Source organism: Diaphorina citri, unplaced genomic scaffold (assembly GCF_000475195.1).
Source record: "Diaphorina citri unplaced genomic scaffold, Diaci psyllid genome assembly version 1.1 scaffold77, whole genome shotgun sequence".
NCBI lineage: Eukaryota > Metazoa > Arthropoda > Insecta > Hemiptera > Psyllidae > Diaphorina > Diaphorina citri.
This window is the reverse complement of record NW_007377514.1, coordinates 122,713-141,997: the sequence shown is the minus strand read 5'-3', so window position 1 is coordinate 141,997 and position 19,285 is coordinate 122,713. Positions and strand designations below refer to the sequence as shown.

Here is a 19,285-nt window from a genome sequence, read left to right as displayed (position 1 = left end):
TAAACATGTCCCAAAAAGAGTTCAATGTGCATGTGAAAATCACACCAGACAATGATGGATGACCTGATTGGATTTCATCATTAGATTCAAATCATCCCTAAAGGGGAATTAGCTAAAAATACAGTTTGTATATTATGCTATGAATATCTTTACTATTAGGGCCATCATAACATGCTTTCATAATCAAAGACATTAAAATTTAACATACTTAAACCAAGTAACATTGGAAGTATACGTAGCTCTAAAATGCAATAGTTCTCAACTAAAATGAACGCGACACACAAGGGATCAGGAAGAGACCGCCTTAACATAATAATAAATATGAGTAGCTCACACTCATTTCTGAGTAAAATTGTGTCACTAAACATGTCCCAAAAAGAGTTCAATGTGCATGTGAAAATCACACCAGACAATGATGGATGATCTGATTGGATTTCATCAAAATAAATCTCATTGCGAAAGTAGCTACACCTGAGGGAAAACAAGATAATGCTATCACACATAATCCCACACTAGGAGCTAATCATATTTTTAGCAACTTAGGTCAGTATACTAAAGAAATAATTGTTAATAGCTACACCTGAGGGAAAACAAGATAATGCTATCACACATAATCCCACACTAGGAGCTAATCATATTTTTAGCAACTTAGGTCAGTATGCTAAAGAAATAAATTGTTAATGATATAACGGACGTAGTATAAACTGTGGAGTGGATTTAAATTGAAAATTGATAACACGTAATCATACGGCAAATAAGAAGCTACAAACAGGACCATAGGAAAGGAGTACAGATTAAAAACGAAACTTCCAAGGATACGACATATATTTAGTTCCTTGGTAGACCAAAGTTTGGACAGCAAATGTATGGAGTCCAGTTCAAAAATCATACATTGGCTTAATTCCATGTGAATATCTGGAGTAACAACATACAATGTACTGAGGACCCAGGTATAACAGGCAGAAGACTAGCTCTTACATATCACACCTGTGAGAGTCCAACACAGGTATGATATAACGGACGTAGTATAAACTGTGGAGTGGATTTAAATTGAAAATTGATAACACGTAATCAAACGGCAAATAGGAAGCTACAACAGGACCGTAGGAAAGGAGTACGGATTAAAGACGAAACTTCCAAGGATACGACACATAGGTCCTTGGTAGACCAAAGTTTGGACAGCAAATGTATGGAGTCCAGTTCAAAAATCATACATTGGCTTAATTCCATGTGAATATCTGGAGTAACAACATGCAATGTACTGAGGACCCAGGTATAACAGGCAGAAGACTAGCTCTTACATATCACACCTGTGAGAGTCCAACACAGGAGGACCTAACTGTCAAAAAAGAATAATAAAGAAAATCAATCTGGACCGTTTAATTCAAGAGCACAACTGTCTACAGAGCTGACAAGTTTATTAACATGATTTCTGGGCATTGTTAACGTCCTCAGATGGATTCATTGTCTAAAACTACTCATCAACTCTTCGGGCATTGTGTTTTCTTTATTCACGCAACTACCCATTGTTGGGAGATTTTTTTCTGGTGCTACAATTTCCATTGTCACGATTATTGTATTCTCTCAGAAGTTTAGGAGAGAATAAGAATTAAAAATAAGTTTGTTCGTTTTTTAAATGTGTGAAATTGACGGCGCCTTAAATATTCTGTTATGTTTCTGTTCAATCGATCTACCTCTGCTAGAGATTTGGCACAGGAGCGGTGTAAATAAGCTGTACTTTGTAAGCATAAAGTACATATACTGCGTTGAAAAATCGCGTCTTGTACCCCATCCAAAATCATATAAAGCTCTTTTAAATGAGGTATTTGTGGAAATTCTTGTGAAAATAGCATAATATGGTACACATAAGGAATTTTCAATGGTAAATTTTCCTAATTTCATTCAAGTATAGCACTTGTACAAGTGAGCTTTTTATCAAGTACACAAAGCATTGTAAACGCACGGGAGAAAAAATATGTAAAGGGTTGGAAAATATTTTTAAAGGATTACCAATTAATTTTTCTTCTTTTTCCTATAAAAAAAGTAGAAAGAAATTCCAGCGCGACATTTTTCCAGTTGTTAAGTAATTATTTTTGTTTCCTTAAGTCGAAATCATAGGGAGGTTGGTTGACGTAAAAGTTCAATTCGAGGTTTAGGAACAGTAGGGTTTGTCAAGATAACTTACATTGTTGTTCCAATTTAAAGGTGGTTTGTCATTTCAAAACAAAATGGTACTAACTACTCCGGGCTTCTAAATAACTAGAAGAAAATAATGGTTAGACAGGGTACTTCTGCCTTGTTGATCCTGTGAAATTGGGGACTGGAAAATAGGGAGTGTTTGAGATCTTGGAAAGCGACTCCACCATTACCCATAGCCTGCATAGGTACCTCGTACTATAATTGGGAAAAGCTTTGTGCAGTACGACAGATATGAGTTGGATCAAGCTTTTTCCGAATACTTTTTCTCTCTCCTCTTTTACTAATTAATTCATTTTCCCTGAAAACAAAATGCTCAAAATATAAAAATCTGCACACCTACACAGAGCGAAATAAAGAGAGGGGGATTTTCTGTGTTGCTGCTCAGATTAACTTCTAATTCCAACTCTTCACCTGCAAAGTAAATCATTAAATTAACACCCTTCAGTTGAATGCTTGACATGAAAAAAAAAGCTCTTCCACAGGGATCATGAGAAATGACGAAACGTATAGTGGCTCCAGATTAACTTCTAATTCCAACTCTTCACCTGCAAAGTAAATCATTAAATTAACACCCTTCAGTTGAATGCTTGACATGAAAAAAAAAAGCTCTTCCACAGGGATCATGAGAAATGACGAAACGTATAGTGGCTCCAGAAGGCAAAACTTCATACCTATAGATGTTTTGTAAAATAGAACACAGGTCATGAAATATGTTGCAGAAGTTATCATTATTTAATACATTGAACATTGCGGCTAAAGCCCTCAGATAAGGAAATCTATTGTTCCAAAGGCATTCTTCTGTTATTTTTGGAAGAAATCGCACGTTATTAGGGATACATCTTCATACCAAGAGATTGTTGGTCTCATACCTAAAGATGTTTTGTAAAATAGAACACAGGTCATGAAATATGTTGCAGAAGTTATCATCATTTAATACATTGAACATTGCGGCTAAAGCCCTCAGATAAGGAAATCTAGTGTTCCAAAGGCATTCTTCTGTTATTTTTCAAAGAAATCGCACGTTATTACGGATACATCTTCATACCAAGTTATTGTTGGTGTTTCCCGATTTTGAAAATTTGGACCGATTGCAATACTTTCATTACTAGTATAGCTCCGCTATACTGTAGTAATAGAAAGTAATAAGTTTGTTCGTTTTTTAAATGTGTGAAATTGACGGCGCCTTAAATACTCTGTTATGTTTCTGTTCAATCGATCTACCTCTGCTAGAGATTTGGCACAGAAGCGGTGTAAATAAGCTGTACTTTGTACCAGATAGTAATACGTAAGTATCCTGTGGCATTTTCAGCGATGAAGATCTTTCGTCGCGTCGTGTCCGATGGAACATAACCTTGTACCTAGTACCTACATAATTTTCTGTACTACTTCTGGCTTTGTGCGACGAGTATCCATGGTCAATAAGTCTAATTCTAATCAATGTATTGTCATATTATTACGATTTGAATGAACTGGTTGCTCAGCCGGATGAGCCAATGATAGCACATCTCGAATAAAGATAGTCATTAGGATTCAAGATAATAATAATCTTATGTTTTTTCAGATCTCTCGGAGCGTTTCCAGTAGACAGAATCTGTACATACTATGCAGGTACCTACAATCTGGTAGACTGGTGGTACAGGTACTCATATGATGAGATCATGTGAAACGATTAGGTCAAAGTTCTTGTCCTGGCTCTTGGTTTGGTTGAAGAAAACGCTGGAGTTCTTTTCTTCCAATTCTTAGAACACACCAAAGGTGGGGAAAGGAAAGGAATATGTTACCAACTCTTCACTATCACTATTATTTTGTCAAGCCCGAGTAAATGAGTTATGTCTTTTCAGCGAAATTCCGCAAAAGGAAAGAGACCAACTTTTCTAGTTAGTAGGTTTGATGCCGTACCTATAATAATTTGATTTTAGTTAGCCCTTTTGAAAACTGGATTTTTTACCACCCTCACACATAATGCACAATACAAGAAATTCAATATGCAAAATTCTATGAAGAATAATATGATTGTTATGTAGATACAAAGTAGTTATGTCTTAACCAATTCATTTTCAATTCTATGAATTATTTCATTTCTCGATAACCATCACTCAGGTACTGAAGGGTTTTGTTTTTGTTCACATTGTTTTGATTGTCGGCGAGATATTTGTTTACATTTGTTTATGTTTTACAATGTTTCGCCCATTATCCATTATCATTGAATAGTGAAGAGGTGGACATGGTTTTGACGCTTCATTTACAATTTAGAGCATTAAAATTAAACCAGTGTAAAGGTTCAGGGTCTTCTTAGGACCTTAACCACTTCCTTAGATTTGTAAGTATCTACTACTCGTAGCTTAGACTGAAGAGATTTTAAAGAGTTTGTTACATATGTAGGTAGGTAGTTGCAATTTTCAATATTCACATTATTTTGGTACCAAATTTTAGAAAATATACAACCTCCATCTATTCCTTCCAATCTGATTTTTGTCAACTTTGGGAACTCCAAAAATTTCAGACCCTGTTTATAAATTTATCATTGACTAGGCATATTCTTGCTTTTTTGTTCTGTGGTGTGTGCTTTTGTGTATTATTGTTTACGTGTTTCTCTGTTGTTTTTGTTTTCCTTCCGAATACTTTTTCTCTCTCCTCTTTTACTAATTAATTCATTTTCCCTGAAAACAAAATGCTCAAAATATAAAAATCTGCACACCTACACAGAGCGAAATAAAGAGAGGGGGATTTTCTGTGTTGCTGCTCAGATTAACTTCTAATTCCAACTCTTCACCTGCAAAGTAAATCATTAAATTAACACCCTTCAGTTGAATGCTTGACATGTGAAAACTCCTTCTTGTGTTTAACCTAACCCTATAATAACCAGGGTCACTGCTTGTTTGTGCCAGTTCCTTTGGTAGCAATATTCCACAGACGTGACTTCTGCAAAAGTACCGAAACCCATGCTTACTTGTTAATCAACGAGCTATTTTTTGACGAGTGCGCACCCAAAGGTCATCGGACTTCCCAGTTGAAGTGGACTGTACATACCGTAATACTCGTAATTTCAGGCTTCAGAAGGTGAACTTTCCTCTCCATCTATTCCTTCCAATCTGATTTTTGTCAACTTTGGGAACTCCAAAAATTTCAGACCCTGTTTATAAATTTATCATTGACTAGGTATATTCTTGCTTTTTTGTTTTGTGGTGTGTGCTTTTGTGTATTATTGTTTACGTTTACGTGTTTCTCTGTTGTTTTTGTTTTCTTTTTATTGCGGTATTGTAAATTAGATTTTAAAGTAAAATATTTTGACTTTTTACAAGAGGGAAAAAAGAAAAACAAAACCCTAAAATAAATTATTATTATTATTTTTAATTCAAAAAGTACCCAAGTTTAGGATTTTTGTTTCCATTTCCTTTTCATAAAATTGTGTCCCTTTCTAGATCGCCTGCCCCTCTCCACAGTATTTCTAAAGAATGCTTTTACCGTGTGAGGAAAGAGAGGAGAAAAAAAAATACAATTAATATCACATTGTCTTTCAGTTAATAATCCAGAGTTCAATAAATACCCTGTGTAAACCAAATAGGTGGTGTCAAAGAAAACCTTGGTAATTATGCAGAAGTCACGTCCGTGGAAAAGAAAAGCTCCTTTTTGAATTTAACCTAACCTTATAATAACACTAATCACTGCTCTAATTGTGAAAACTCCTTCTTTTGTTTAACCTAACCCTATAATAACCAGGGTCACTGCTTGTTTGTGCCAGTTCCTTTGGTAGCAATATTCCACGGACGTGACTTCTGCACAAGTACCAAAACCTTTGACTTTTTTTTCACTGAGTTCACTCTCAGTGGTAAGATCAGCTGTAGGAGTCATTCAGTGATAGAATAGAATAGAATAAAATATACCTTGTTTATACAGACTATGCTTAGCACGAACTTAAGAGCCAGCATTTTGTTCATAAATATGGGTGGTAGAAGCCTATTTCCTACACAAAAAGCCCACTCCGGAGCTTAGGGGTAGGGGCAAACAGTCCTAAAGGATGGGTTACCAGTGGCGTAGCGTGTATGTATGACGTGTATGGCGGCCATACAACTCAAAAGTTCACTTTAGTGCCCATAAATATTATATTAATGGCATGTACTGTGATGGGACTTGGTAGACCTGTGCGTGAGCGCTACACGCCCTACACTTGAATTTAGACCACGCTACGCCACTGTGGGTACTGAAACTTTGGATTTAGGCTCTAGGGACCTCAAAACGTGTTTTGACACTAAAAACTGACCATCGAAAATTTGACCAGATTACATTACTTTCCTTCCTATAGGATAAGGAAAGTAAAAAGCCCACTCAGGAGCTTAGGTGTAAGGGCAAACAGTCCTAAAGGATGGGTTACGCTTATAGGAATCTACGAAGTTTAAACTTACTTCTTTCTCAAAGTGATCCTGGAAAGGAGAATCATTTACCTACGTGTAAAAATCGATTCCTATTTTCCAGAGAAAAAATGATCTTATTAGGTGTATCACCTATTTTATTGTTGTAAAATTATGTTACTTCACGTATTCACGAGTAGAAATCATATAAATAGGTACCTCGTACCTGTGTATCTCATACCTCCCCGAGCACGAAGTGCGAGTATTACTAGTACGTTCCCACTTGTCGTCCGGACAAAAAAACGTGCGTCAGGTGTAATGGGACCACTCCTTTTAAATGGCATTGCCTAACAAGAACATTTTTTTATCGTTCGGGGAAAGAAATCGTGTCGTGTGTAGTGGGAACACTCTCATTTAAATTACATTGCCTACAGGACATTCGGGGAAAAATCGGATGAAACTCACAAGTGGGAACGGACCTTGGCCCTTGCGGATTTTAGTGACTGGCGTTTTGAATAATTATTTTATCTTGCCACACAGATTTTCAGGGTTTTTGTGGGTGGCGAGGGAGGGGGAAGGATTTATGAGGAAAGAAGGGGAAGAAGAGAGAGGGGATTTATGAGAAAAGGGAGATAAAGTAGGGGGACAAAGGGCAAAGTGAACTGGGTTGGTAGTAGGGGGAGTAAGGTGAGTCAGATGGGGTGGTTTTTAACTTGTAACCACCAGGTTGTTCTTCACTTTTTGGCTTTTGGCTTTTTAGCCTGTTTTTAAGGCTCGTTTCGTTGTTTGTAGAAGACGTTTTTCCTTGAAGATTCGAGAGGTTTGATAGAGAGAACTGAAAGCGAAGAGAAAAGGAAGACAGGATAAGAGAAGAACTCTTTTGAATTTCATGATTCAGCACCCTTTTTGAATGGTAAAGGGAAGTATGGACTGGAGGACCATTCCACAAAAATGCAAAGTGGTACTTTATAAATTTGTGAAGGTTTGGATAAACGGGGGATGGATTCTTGCAACACATTTCATTTTAGGTATGTACCTATGTACTTCATGTTTTTTTCTGCTTCTTCTTCTTTCTTCTTCTTCTCCTCCTCCTCCTTCTTCTTCTCCTCCTCCTCCTCCTTCTCCTCCTCCTCCTCCTTCTCCTCCTCCTCCTTCTCCTCCTTCTTCTTCTCCTCCTCCTCCTTCTTCTCCTCCTCATCCTCCTCCTTCTCCTCCTCCTCCTCCTTCTCCTCCTTCTTCTTCTCCTCCTCCTCCTTCTTCTTCTCCTCCTCCTCCTTCTTCTTCTCCTCCTCCTTCTTCTTCTCCTCCTCCTCCTTCTTCTTCTCCTCCTCCTTCTTCTTCTCCTCCTCATCCTCCTCCTTCTCCTCCTCCTCCTCCTTCTTCTTCTTCTTCTCCTCCTCCTCCTCCTTCTTGTTCTCCTCGTCCTTCTTCTTCTCCTCCTCCTCCTTCTCCTCCTCCTCCTCCTTCTTCTTCTCCTCCTCCTCCTTCTTCTCCTCCTCCTTCAGCCTTAACTGCTCCTCCTTCTTCTTCTTTTGACATGAGCATGTGTTTCAGCACCAGGCTCTAGGACAAACCGTTCTTGAGATATTTTGTATACCACCTTTTCCCATTTAAACCTGTAGTACATACATACGTACATACGTACATACGTACATACATACGTACAGACCATGGGCTAAAAACCACTTTTTTGGAATCAGGGGACCCCAAAATTCGCTCTAGGACAAACCGTTCTTGAGATATTTTGTATACCACCTTTTCCCATTTTCCCATTTAAACCTGTAGTACACACATACATACGAACATACATACGTACAGACCATGGGCTAAAAATCGCTTTTTTGACATCAGGATCAAAACACGGATATTTCCAACCATTTCCCGATTTTGAAAATTTGGACCGATTGCAATACTTTCATTACTAGTATAGCTCCGCTATACTGTAGTAATAGAAAGTAAAATGTCCGTCATACTGTTTGTATTGTCAATGGACTGTTCACTGCTCAGTCAAACCAAGCTTTTTCGGATTTTCAAACGTTCTTGGTTCGTTTTTACCAGAAACCTGAACAGAAATCAAATTTGTAAAAAAAGAAGGAAAAAGAAACTGACAGTTGAAGAAAACGAATTTTGAAAATCAAATTTCAAATTTCATTCCCCTCCTGACTTGTAAACAGTGCGCTTTTCCTGTTTTTCGTCCTCAGTTTTTGCCAGTTCTTTTACGCTCCTCTGAAGTACTGAGCGATACATCCTTAACCCTACAGACAGACACCTTTATTAGGTGTGTTGATGGATTGCGGTTTCTGAAATAGGTATCCCTGTATCGCAGGAACAGGAATCTAGTTTTGGGGATTTCATTATCACTGATGATAGACGCAAAATTAATGGTGTAAAAGTACCTATTTTTTTACGGAGTGTAGGTATTTCTTACTTCTGGGAGATCCGTTTTACGATTCTCCTAATCTCATGTTTACTTTGCTCATCTTTTTATGCCCCCCAAAAGAGATCGGTGTCTTTTTGTTTCAAAAGATTTTTTTATGAGGAATAAGCACGTGTCGTGAATAGGTATCACCAAGGTGGAACAAGCCTAAACAAGCTTCTCAGTATATTTTCAAAACTGCAAAATCAAAACCGTAAATTCATACAACTTGAACCGCGAGATAGATTTTTTTGAGACAGCTCTGGTCATTTACCAGAAGCTCTGCTAAATGTGAAGTCCTTGCATTCTTGCCAGAGCTCTCTATCTCTTGGCTCACATTGTAATTCTTTATTACTTTATTATAAACCAAAATAATGTTCAATCTTTCGAGCCAAAGTTTTTTTACGGTCCGTTCGTCAAAGGCAAAAAACGTCACTCCATTCATTATCATTAGAGATTCATTGGTATTCAACATACATTCATTAAATTAATCACTTTGGTCGCTAATCAACATTAAGTCTTTTTTGTGCACAAGGGACATTTTAATTTTCATCAATTCAAAGAGGCATTTTCAAATTTGATTTGTTTACACATCTCGTCACTCTGATTAATGTGGGTCTGAGGGAAAATATCGCAATCAGCAAAATCCCTTACAGATTGAAGAACATTGTTTCTGAATTAACTTAATTAACGACTATATTGTAAATCCAGGGTTCGTAATTCGTATTAAATAAGGGATATTTCGTCACATGAACAACTTTTTACTCTGTAAAGAGTGTACGAGTATCTATCTAAAAAAAAAAAAAAATGGTAGAATTCAAATTAAAACATATGTAAGTAATTTTCAAATGTTCATTTTAAAAGATTTATCAAAGCACTTTCTTTCACCTGAATTAAAAACAAGAGGTGAAATTAATGAGAACTAGGTAAATAATCAAAGGTTACTTATTGTGACATGGTAAGCTATCATGGCACTTGGATTGACATAATTTTTGAGACTTCTTACACTTGCACTTATCTGTACTGCATTTGCCTTTGCAGAGACATCTTTAAACCTGAAGATTCAAAACACCTGATGATTGTTGAAACTAGTACCACGAGATAAACAAATCTTTGCAGACACATCTTTGGTAGCCCTGACCTCCTGACAGGGAGGTTTTCCTAACATACTCACGCAATGAAATTTTTTCCGTAGGGACGAGGGACCATATCGACAGAAACAAATGATTCCTACATTTACCAAGGCCCTCTGGTAATTGTGAAAAATACGTGGGACAACTTTGTTTTTAAGAAACATGGATGAGGATTGATGTGTACAAGACAGGAGTCACCAAAGTCAAAGAATAGAGATTCAAATAATGTTTGTCATGGAAGGATACAGAAATCAAGACTATAGACTAGTTATTTGTTCTACATAGATACCTATATAAAAAGTACCTATAAGGACGTAGGTATTACAAAGCCAATATTTAAGTAGATATAATATCAAGTTATATTAGGCACACAGTATTACAACCATGTGAGATAAGTATACCTTTTCTTACATTTACCAATGACAGTGGTAATTGTGAAAAATAACCGGTAATTTTTCACAATGACCAGATTTTCTACATTTACCGTAACAGATATAATATCAAGTTATGTTAGGCACACAGTATTACAACCATGTGAGATAAGTATACCGACGTACTTGCCGTACTTACTGTCTTCCCTAATAACTCTAATAAGTGTTCTGGAATTCCAGGATAAAGAAACGCTTTTAGTTGGGCAGAAAATAGGTACTCCTTAGGACACCTTGGGAATTAGTCCTATATCGTCCAAAACGATCAATATTCTTTGACTCTTCTTCTGACATCAGGTTTCTGAAATTCAAATTGATTTCCATTCTTTCAGTGACATTGTCTCTCCTGTGACATCTGACACAATAGCTATTACAGTTTTGTTTGCATCTATGTAAGACACACACATGGATGTTGTGTTTGTTTTGTTTGGGGATATGTATTTAAATTGGTATTTGGTCCATTGTGTTTATCAACATTCAGAGAAAACACAAGTTGGTAACAAAAGTATCAAAAGGAGTTAGGAGATGTTTTCGCCATTGTCTTTTCAGATCCAACTGAGAAGCAATGCAGCAACTAGCCTTTGGGGCAGATCAACTTTTACTTTTACTGTTTGGGGATATGTATTTAAGTTGGTATTTGGTCCATTGTGTTTATCAACATTCAGAGAAAACACAAGTTGGTAACAAAAGTATCAATAGGAGTTAGGAGATGTTTTTGCCATTGTCTTTTCAGATCCAACTGAGAAGCAATGCAGCAGCTAGCCTTTGGGGCAGATCAACTTTTACTTTTATGGTAGGGTATATACCTACGTGGATAAAGAAGGCACCTTCAATCTTCTTCTATCAAAATTGTCGATTTTGTAACTATATAACTCGCCGTACAATAGGTATGTAGGTCTCGTGAATCTTGATTTGAAAGCGAATTTTGACAGAAAATTGCGAGCTTTAATTTATGACTCAAATCGACATAAGACACAATAAATCAATACCTACTGACCTGGTGTTTTTGTCCATCTTAACTTAGCCCTGAGTTGAGATTCTACGATATATGGAGGATTTTGAACAAGTGTTAGGTATTAAAATTGTTGAAACAAGGCTCTGTCAAACTAATGTCTACGAATGCAGTTTTGGCAAGGCTGTTTCCTTGACACAATTATTGCAATGTAGAGCATTCATTACGTCTACAATAACTTATTTTACATTATAGTGTTCTTTTGTTTTACAACAGACAATGTTTAATGGGACCTTTTTACTTTTTGTTTTAAATTTGTGGCCCATATTGGGAGAAAGTGTCTGAAAAGTGATCATAAAAGCCTTTGTACAAAGAACAATATTGGAGACATTGGTGGACGCGATTCCACTATTTATGATACGAACCATGTTTATTGCGTTCTAAACACACACAGGATCAGCTGGGTGCATGTTGAAACCTTACGAACAATATAATGTGGTATAGGAGAACTGGAGAACACGAAGAAGAAGAGTATGTAGAAAAAGAACTAGAGTATATGAGGAATAAGGAGTACCAACCAGAATACCTAATAAGGAGTAGGGAAAAAAAAGTAGAAGAATATGAAGAAGAAGGTAGTAGGCACTTGGCTTGGAAGGTAAAGAGGATGAGAAGAAGAATAAGGAGCAGTGGACGGAGAAGAAAAAGAGGAGAAGAAGAGAAAAGAAGAAGAAGAAGACTTCTTCTTACGGTTAGTTACGGTTCCCTCTATCAAACCTCTTGAGAAGAAGAAGAAGAAGAAGAGGAAGAAGACGGAGAAGAAGAAGAGGAAGAAGAAGAAGAAGAAGAAGAGGAAGAAGAAGAAGAAGAAGACGAAGAAGAAGAAGAAGAAGAAGAAGAAGAAGACGAAGAAGAAGAGGAAGAAGAAGAAGACGAAGGCGAAGTGGAGAAAGAGCAAAAGGAGTAAGGTGAAGAAATATGAATAATAATGAGGAAAGAAGGAGTAGAAAAAGATTACGAGGTACATACTACCAGAAAAATAAGGAGTAGAAAGAATGTGCAGAAGAAGAATACGGAGTAAAAGAAGGAAAAGGAAAAGGGGAGAGGAGGAAGAAGGAGGAGAAGAAGAAGAAGAAGCAGAAGACGAAACACTTATTCTTTTGCAGAAAAGCAGAAGAAGATACATAATAAATTCGTGATAATAAAAAATGAAAATAGGTACATATAAATATAAATAGAAATCAGCTGTTTGATTTCTATAGGAGAAGAAGAATAAGAAGATACATGTAAAGAAAAAGAAGAAGAGAGAAAAGAGAATAGAAAAGAATTTTGTGATAATAAAAAAATCTGGAAATAGGCGTTTGATATACATATGATTACGCTGGACGTATCTCAAGATACTAGAGGTGGAGACTAAGTACCTGGTAGGTAATTTTGGTATAAATTTGATTTTTTTATAGGAAAAGCTCGCGCCCCCCATGATTTGTCTCCACGGCCCCCAGTTTGAGAACCTCTGTTCTAAAGGGAGTCAAATTCACTATTTGCCTCGTCAGTAGATGATGGGTCTCGCATGATTTGGAGACGAAGTACCTGGTAGGTAATTTTGGTATAAATTTGATTTTTTTATAGGAAAAGCTCGCGCCCCCCATGATTTGTCTCCACGCCCCCCAGTTTGAGAACCTCTGCTCTAGAGAAAGGACCTGGATGAGGTCCCTTAAGGCGTGTCCAAACATGGTCGATCGACCATCAATCGACGTCAATTCACAAATTAACCTCACTCAGCCTGAGTGGAGCCGGGAATCCAGTAGAACGCGATTAGCCAGCCTAGTTAGCTTAGTTGGTAGTGCGTCTGCCTTGTAAGCGCTAGGCCGCGGGTTCGGTTCCCACCCGGGGCGGATTTTATCCTGATGGGATAATGTTCGTTCTCGGAACGGCTGGCTTTCTCCTATCCTGTCTTCCTTCTCTCTTCGATTTCGGGACGATAAGACCATAGCAGTTACAGTTCCCTCTGTCAAACCTCTTAAAAAAAAAAAAACCTACGTCAATAGTTTGAAGAGACGCCCGGCATAAATCAACACGGAACAGAGTTTTGATGTTTTACTGATTTTTTTTTTTTTTTTTTTTTTTTTTTTTTTTTTTTATTTTATGTTAAAATTTTTTTTCCGAGCAAAGCCAATAAATGGATGGGTGACTTAAAGTTAATTGAGTAATTGTGGGATATTTTTTCATGTTTTCTCACACAAATGAGCTCTGATCTTGAAATTTGTCGCGACGACCTTTGAACTCAAAGCGAGAAAGTTTTAGATAACACTTCAGTCGTTAATTTAAGACCGGTTTTAGTGTCATCTATGTTAAGCTACGCCGAGGAAGGCCAATAAATGGATGGGAGGGGAGACTTAAAGTTAATTGAGTAATTGTGGGATATTTTTTCATGTTTTCTCACACAAATGAGCTCTGATCTTGAAATTTGTCGCGACGACCTTTGAACTCAAAGCGAGAAAGTTTTAGATAACACTTCAGTCGTTAATTTAAGACCGGTTTTAGTGTCATCTATGTTAAGCTACGCCGAGGAAGGCCAATAAATGGATGGGAGGGGAGACTTAAAGTTAATTGAGTAATTGTGGGATTTTTTTTTACATTTTCTCACACAAATGAGCTCTGATCTTGAAATTTGTCGCGACGACCTATGAACTCAAAGCGAGAAAGTTTTAGATAACACTTCAGTCGTTAATTTAAGACCGGTTTTAGCGTTACCTATGTTAAGCTACGCCGAGGAAGGCCAATAAATGGATGGGTGACCTAAACCTTATATTGGGAATAAAGGGAGAACGGGCTCTAGTCTTGATTTTAAATCATTACATGAAAGTAAAATCAAAAAATCAAATCAAGAATAATAATAAACTGATTATTAAATAGGTAGGTACATAAATACTGATTTTCTTTAACCAAGATCGAAAAATTGTTGGATCATATAAAATTCTCCCCTTAGTAAAATCTCTGATTAAGTCCTTGGTGAAATCCACCATGAGTCTTTAAAAGCGAGTTGATCTGAACCCCAACATGACCATAGTAGTCCCTCCTGTGCACGTGGGAAGTGAAGAGGTCATGCTATAGAACAGAAACACAATATAGCATGCCCTCAGAGGAAATCCCTACAATATATCAGTCAGGGGAGAACTTAGAGGGAGAGTTTGGAGTGGAGGCTAATCCCAAATTCTAGGAGAACCAAAATAGTTAGCTAGGCTGAGGCGCGGGGTCGATTTCCGTCGGGGACAGATTTTATCCTGAACGGATACAGTTCGTTCTCGGAACGGCTGGCTTTCTCTTATCCTGTCTTCCTTCTCTCTTCGATTTCGGGACGATAACACCTTAGCACTTACCTACGATTCCCCCTATTTAAAAAAAGTCGAATTAAAATGTTGACCCACACTGTTCGTTCAAAATATATCTGCCTTTTTGGTTCTCCTTATCAAGTTGACCCACAGAACTTATATATAATGACTGCTGAAACCCTCCAAGAGAGTACAGAGTTGAATCACCCCCATGTGTTACTTTGTAACTGAGGTAATTTTTGACCCACAATGTCCAGCCCTGTGATGAAATCTCTCACCATAGGGGTTGAAATTGGATTCTTTTGAGTGAAGACCTGCTTTGCTGTGATGTGGAAGACCTTTATCTCTCTCCCCATATGAATCGAGAGGCATTTTAGTTGAGAGGGCATAGTTATGAAATCCGGATTGGCGGCTCTAAAACCCCAAGTAACACGGGTCTATTGTAATCAGCTGACTAGTAAAAAAATCAGCTGATAGGGAACACGAAGTCAGTCAGCAGGTCAATGACTGGACTTGTGTGAACCACCATTCCAGTCCATCTGGTTGGTACAAAAAGTAGTTCTGTCAGCTCCCATGGCGTAGTGATCACTGTGCTCGCCTTTCACGCGGGAGACCCGGGTTCGATTCCCGACGGGGTCAAGAAATTTGTACCATGCAAATGGTAATAAACACCACTGGAGTCCACTAACATTCCAGTCCAATTGATCAGCTAAAGTCAGCTTCAATTGGATTTGTAGCTGTACAGAAGTGTATTTTGTCCAAGGGAATTGGACTCCAATGGTCCAGTAACTAGACTTTCTACTGGCCTGTTATAATCTTATAGTCCAGCCATAAAGCCCGTTATCATAGTTTCTTATTTTGTTTTGGTTATTCCTTCATCAGCTGGACTTTTCTTTACAAAAAAGCACACCCCCAAATCCTGAGCCTCCCTCTCGCCTGTAACAATATGCCCCTAAGAGGATATACAATCAGGTCCTTGGCAGGGCCGGATTAGCCCCCAGTTTATTACCTACCTATTGATTTATTTATTGAAAGAACAAGGTAACAGCCACAGTCAGGGCCGGATTAGCCCCCCGCGGGGCCCGGGGCAGTTTCAAAGGCGCGGGGCCCCCAGGACCTACCCCCCTCCCTACTAGAAAACACTTCTATACCTATGTACCTAATTCATTTGTATCAATCATTACCTACGGATTTTGAGTTTTTTTTTTATATAGAAAAAACCCATAATATCTAGTGTAAGTCCTCAAAGCGCGGGGCCCGTGGCAGTCTGCCATTCTGCCTTATGGGTAATCCGGCCCTGGTCCTTGGTCCCTTCTATAACCCTCTGTTTATCATCATCCATTCTGATGAGCCTTAACACAAATAGTTCTGAATCTTTTGTAATCTTCTTTGCCCTTTACAAATCTCTCTCTCTTATCAAATTGGGAGCTGGATTATTGCGATATATGTATTTGGAAAAATCCTACAATGCTGCAGTGAGCACCAAAGTTGTGATACAGTAACACAAAGAAAAGACATTTAGGTATTTATTTTTTTATTTATTATTCCATCAAGGATTCACAAATCTATCACAAATTACGATAAGAATTTACTGTGGAACACTGGTTGTTGTTGTAGCGGCTTTAGCTTTCGCCGAATGGCGATAGCAGAATAAAGAAAAGATGTCTTTTTGTATCTGCTATACACCGGGGTGATGATCTCTAGCTCTAGCCATGTTAATTTGGCTGGCTCGTCCTGAACCGCAGTCAACCATCGTGAGGACTTGTGCCTGGTCTTTAGAAGCAGAGAGAACCCTTTGAAGAACTGCCAGCTAGCTAGGCTGGTTAGGGTTAGCTGTTCTCCTCCCTGTTTATAGTCCCACAGCCAGACGCTAGTCTTTTCTCTGTTTAACGTCCCCTAGCCAGACAATGGAACACTGGTAGTCCACTGCACTGTAGAATTATGAAAAATTGGGCCTGAATGAGGCCCCCTAAGTCTCCAAAGACTCAATTGGGTCCAAAATCTATTGAGCTATCGGGAATTGAGAACCACGGCTCAAAGATTCACAAATCTATCAAAGATTACGATTACGATCTATCAAAGGCATCAAAGTTTACCAAGCTGGGTCAGCTTGGAGGGTAGCGATAAGAACTTACTGTGGAACACAGGTAGCCCACTAAACTGTAGAACTCTAGACCAGGCCGATTCTGAATCGACAAACAAATCATCAATCAATAACGATAATCATACTCCATTCAAATCAACAAATCAATTCAATTCCATAACGACCTTGGATTATTCGATATCTCAGTGTCGAGAAACTCGGGGAGCACCAATTCCTTTTCTTCTTTTTCTTCTTCTTCTTCTTCTTCTTCTTCTTCTTCTTCTTCTTCTCCTTAAAAAAAAAAATAGTTTTGACAGAGGGAACTGTAACTGCCAAGGTCTTATCGTCCCGAAATCGAAAGAAGGAAGACAGGATAGGAGAAACTCCGGCCATTCCGAGAACGAACCTTATCTGTTTAGGATAAAATTCGCCCCGGGTGGGAATCGAACCCACGCCCTAAGGCAGACGCCCTACCCTACAAGCTAACTAGTATATTCGAACAGGGTTTTACCTCAAGGTAAAGGTTGCCTTACACCTCAGCCACTTTGGGCTTTTTGTATACAAGGAAAGATGCTTATAGTTCCAGCACAGCAGTATCGGGGTCCAAAAGAGTCGGGAATCCAGTAGAACGCGATTCTCCTTATCAATTTTATTTAGTTTTACTAAAATCATAATAAATGTTCACATATGTATAGTTTTATCAAATGAACTTGTTCGACAAAATTTATGTACTTACATTAATTTTTGGCAAATTGACAACCAGCCAACCAACTTCCTGCTCACGAGATATGGCCATAATTCTTATAGTTTTGGCATAATTCTTATATTTTTGGCATAATTCATTTTCTTTTAATTGCAGCCCGAGTGTTGCTCTTCTGGTGTGCAGAAGGCCAGAAGTGTAATGTCCCATCATTAACCGAATGAAGGGAGGTCAACATTTGAATTCCAAAATACATATTTCCTTTTTAGATAAATCCCCTTTAGGGGTGAGCTATTCATTTCTAACGAGAGTCACAACTTTGGGTCGGGGTTGTGTTTTTTGGGTCTTTTGACATTAACCGAATGAAGGGAGGTCAACATTTTAATTCCAAAATACATATTTCCTTTTTAGCTAAATCCCCTTTAGGGGTGAGCTATTCATTTCTAGCGAAAGTCACAACTTTGGGTCGAGGTTGTGTTTTTTTGGGTCTTTTGAGTCACTGGGAAGCTATTCGCTATGAAAACTATTTTTTTACTTTCCTTATCCTATACTATAGTCAGTAGTTAGCCTAGCTCGATCTGTTTAGGATAGAATCCGCCTCGGGTGGGAATCGAACCCGCGACCTAGCGCTTACAAGGCAGACGCACTACCCTCCAAGCTAACTGGGCTGGTTAATTTTGGAGAAAGTGTTGTGCTGTCCACTGCATTTGTCAAGGGGAGCGCGGCCTACTAGATGTAAGTAGGTACATAGGTAGGTAACTAGATAATTACATGGACAGGTACTAGGTACATAGGTAAGTACATAGAGATCTAGGCTGGTTAATTTTGGAGAAAGTGTTGTGCTGTCCAGTGCATTTGTCAAGGGGAGCGCGGCCTACTAGATGTAAGTAGGTACATAATATGTACATAGGTAGGTAACTAGGTAATTACATAGACAGGTACTAGGTACATAGGTAAGTACATAGAGATACTTATTTACCTACCAGAGGCAAACAATATTGATCACGCGAATGAATCACGCTGGCTAATCAGGTCTGACTAAACGGCCGAAGTCCCGAATGTCGGCCGGAGGCCAAGTGATACGTTCCTTAAGGAGTACGGTGAGTGACACGCTTGCTTGCAGAAGGTCTTGGGTTCGATTTATAGATTCACATATAATGACTGCTGAAACCCTCCAAGAGAGTACAGAGTTGAATCACCCCCATGTGTTACTTTGTAACTGAGGTAATTTTTGACCCGCAATGTCCAGCCCTGTGATGAAATCTCTCACCATAGGGGTTGAAATTGGATTCTTTTGAGTGAAGACCTGCTCTGCTGTGATGTGGAAGACCTTTATTTCTCTCCCTATCTGAGTCGAGAGGCATTTTTGTTGAGAGGGCATAGTTATGAAATCCGGATTGGCGGCTCTAAAACCCCGAGTAACTGTACACGGGTCTATTGTGATCAGCTGACTAGTGAAAAATCAGCTGATATAGAACACGAAGTCAGTCAGCAGGTCAATGACTGGACTTGTGTGAACCACTATTCCAGTCCATCTAGTTGGTACAAAAAGTAGTTCTGCCATCACAATTCGGCTACAGTCAGCTCCCATGGCGTAGTGGTCACTGCGCTCGCCTTGCAAAATTAGAAAAATAAATGTGGGCAGGTGGGCCAATAAATGGTACGTTTTTTAGGTGGGCGAATAAATGGTACACTT

General features: G+C 38.4%; 1 long non-coding RNA gene across 1 annotated transcript in view; it reads left to right on the top strand.

Moving 5' to 3' along the window:
• The first annotated feature begins 3,151 nt into the window (after nucleotides 1-3,151).
• The window catches only part of LOC113472626, a 25,095-nt gene continuing 8,961 nt past the window's right edge, over nucleotides 3,152-19,285 (top strand). Inside the window, exon 1 of the long non-coding RNA XR_003394855.1 lies at nucleotides 3,152-3,257. This is a non-coding gene — a long non-coding RNA (uncharacterized LOC113472626). The remainder of the gene's footprint in view (nucleotides 3,258-19,285) is intronic.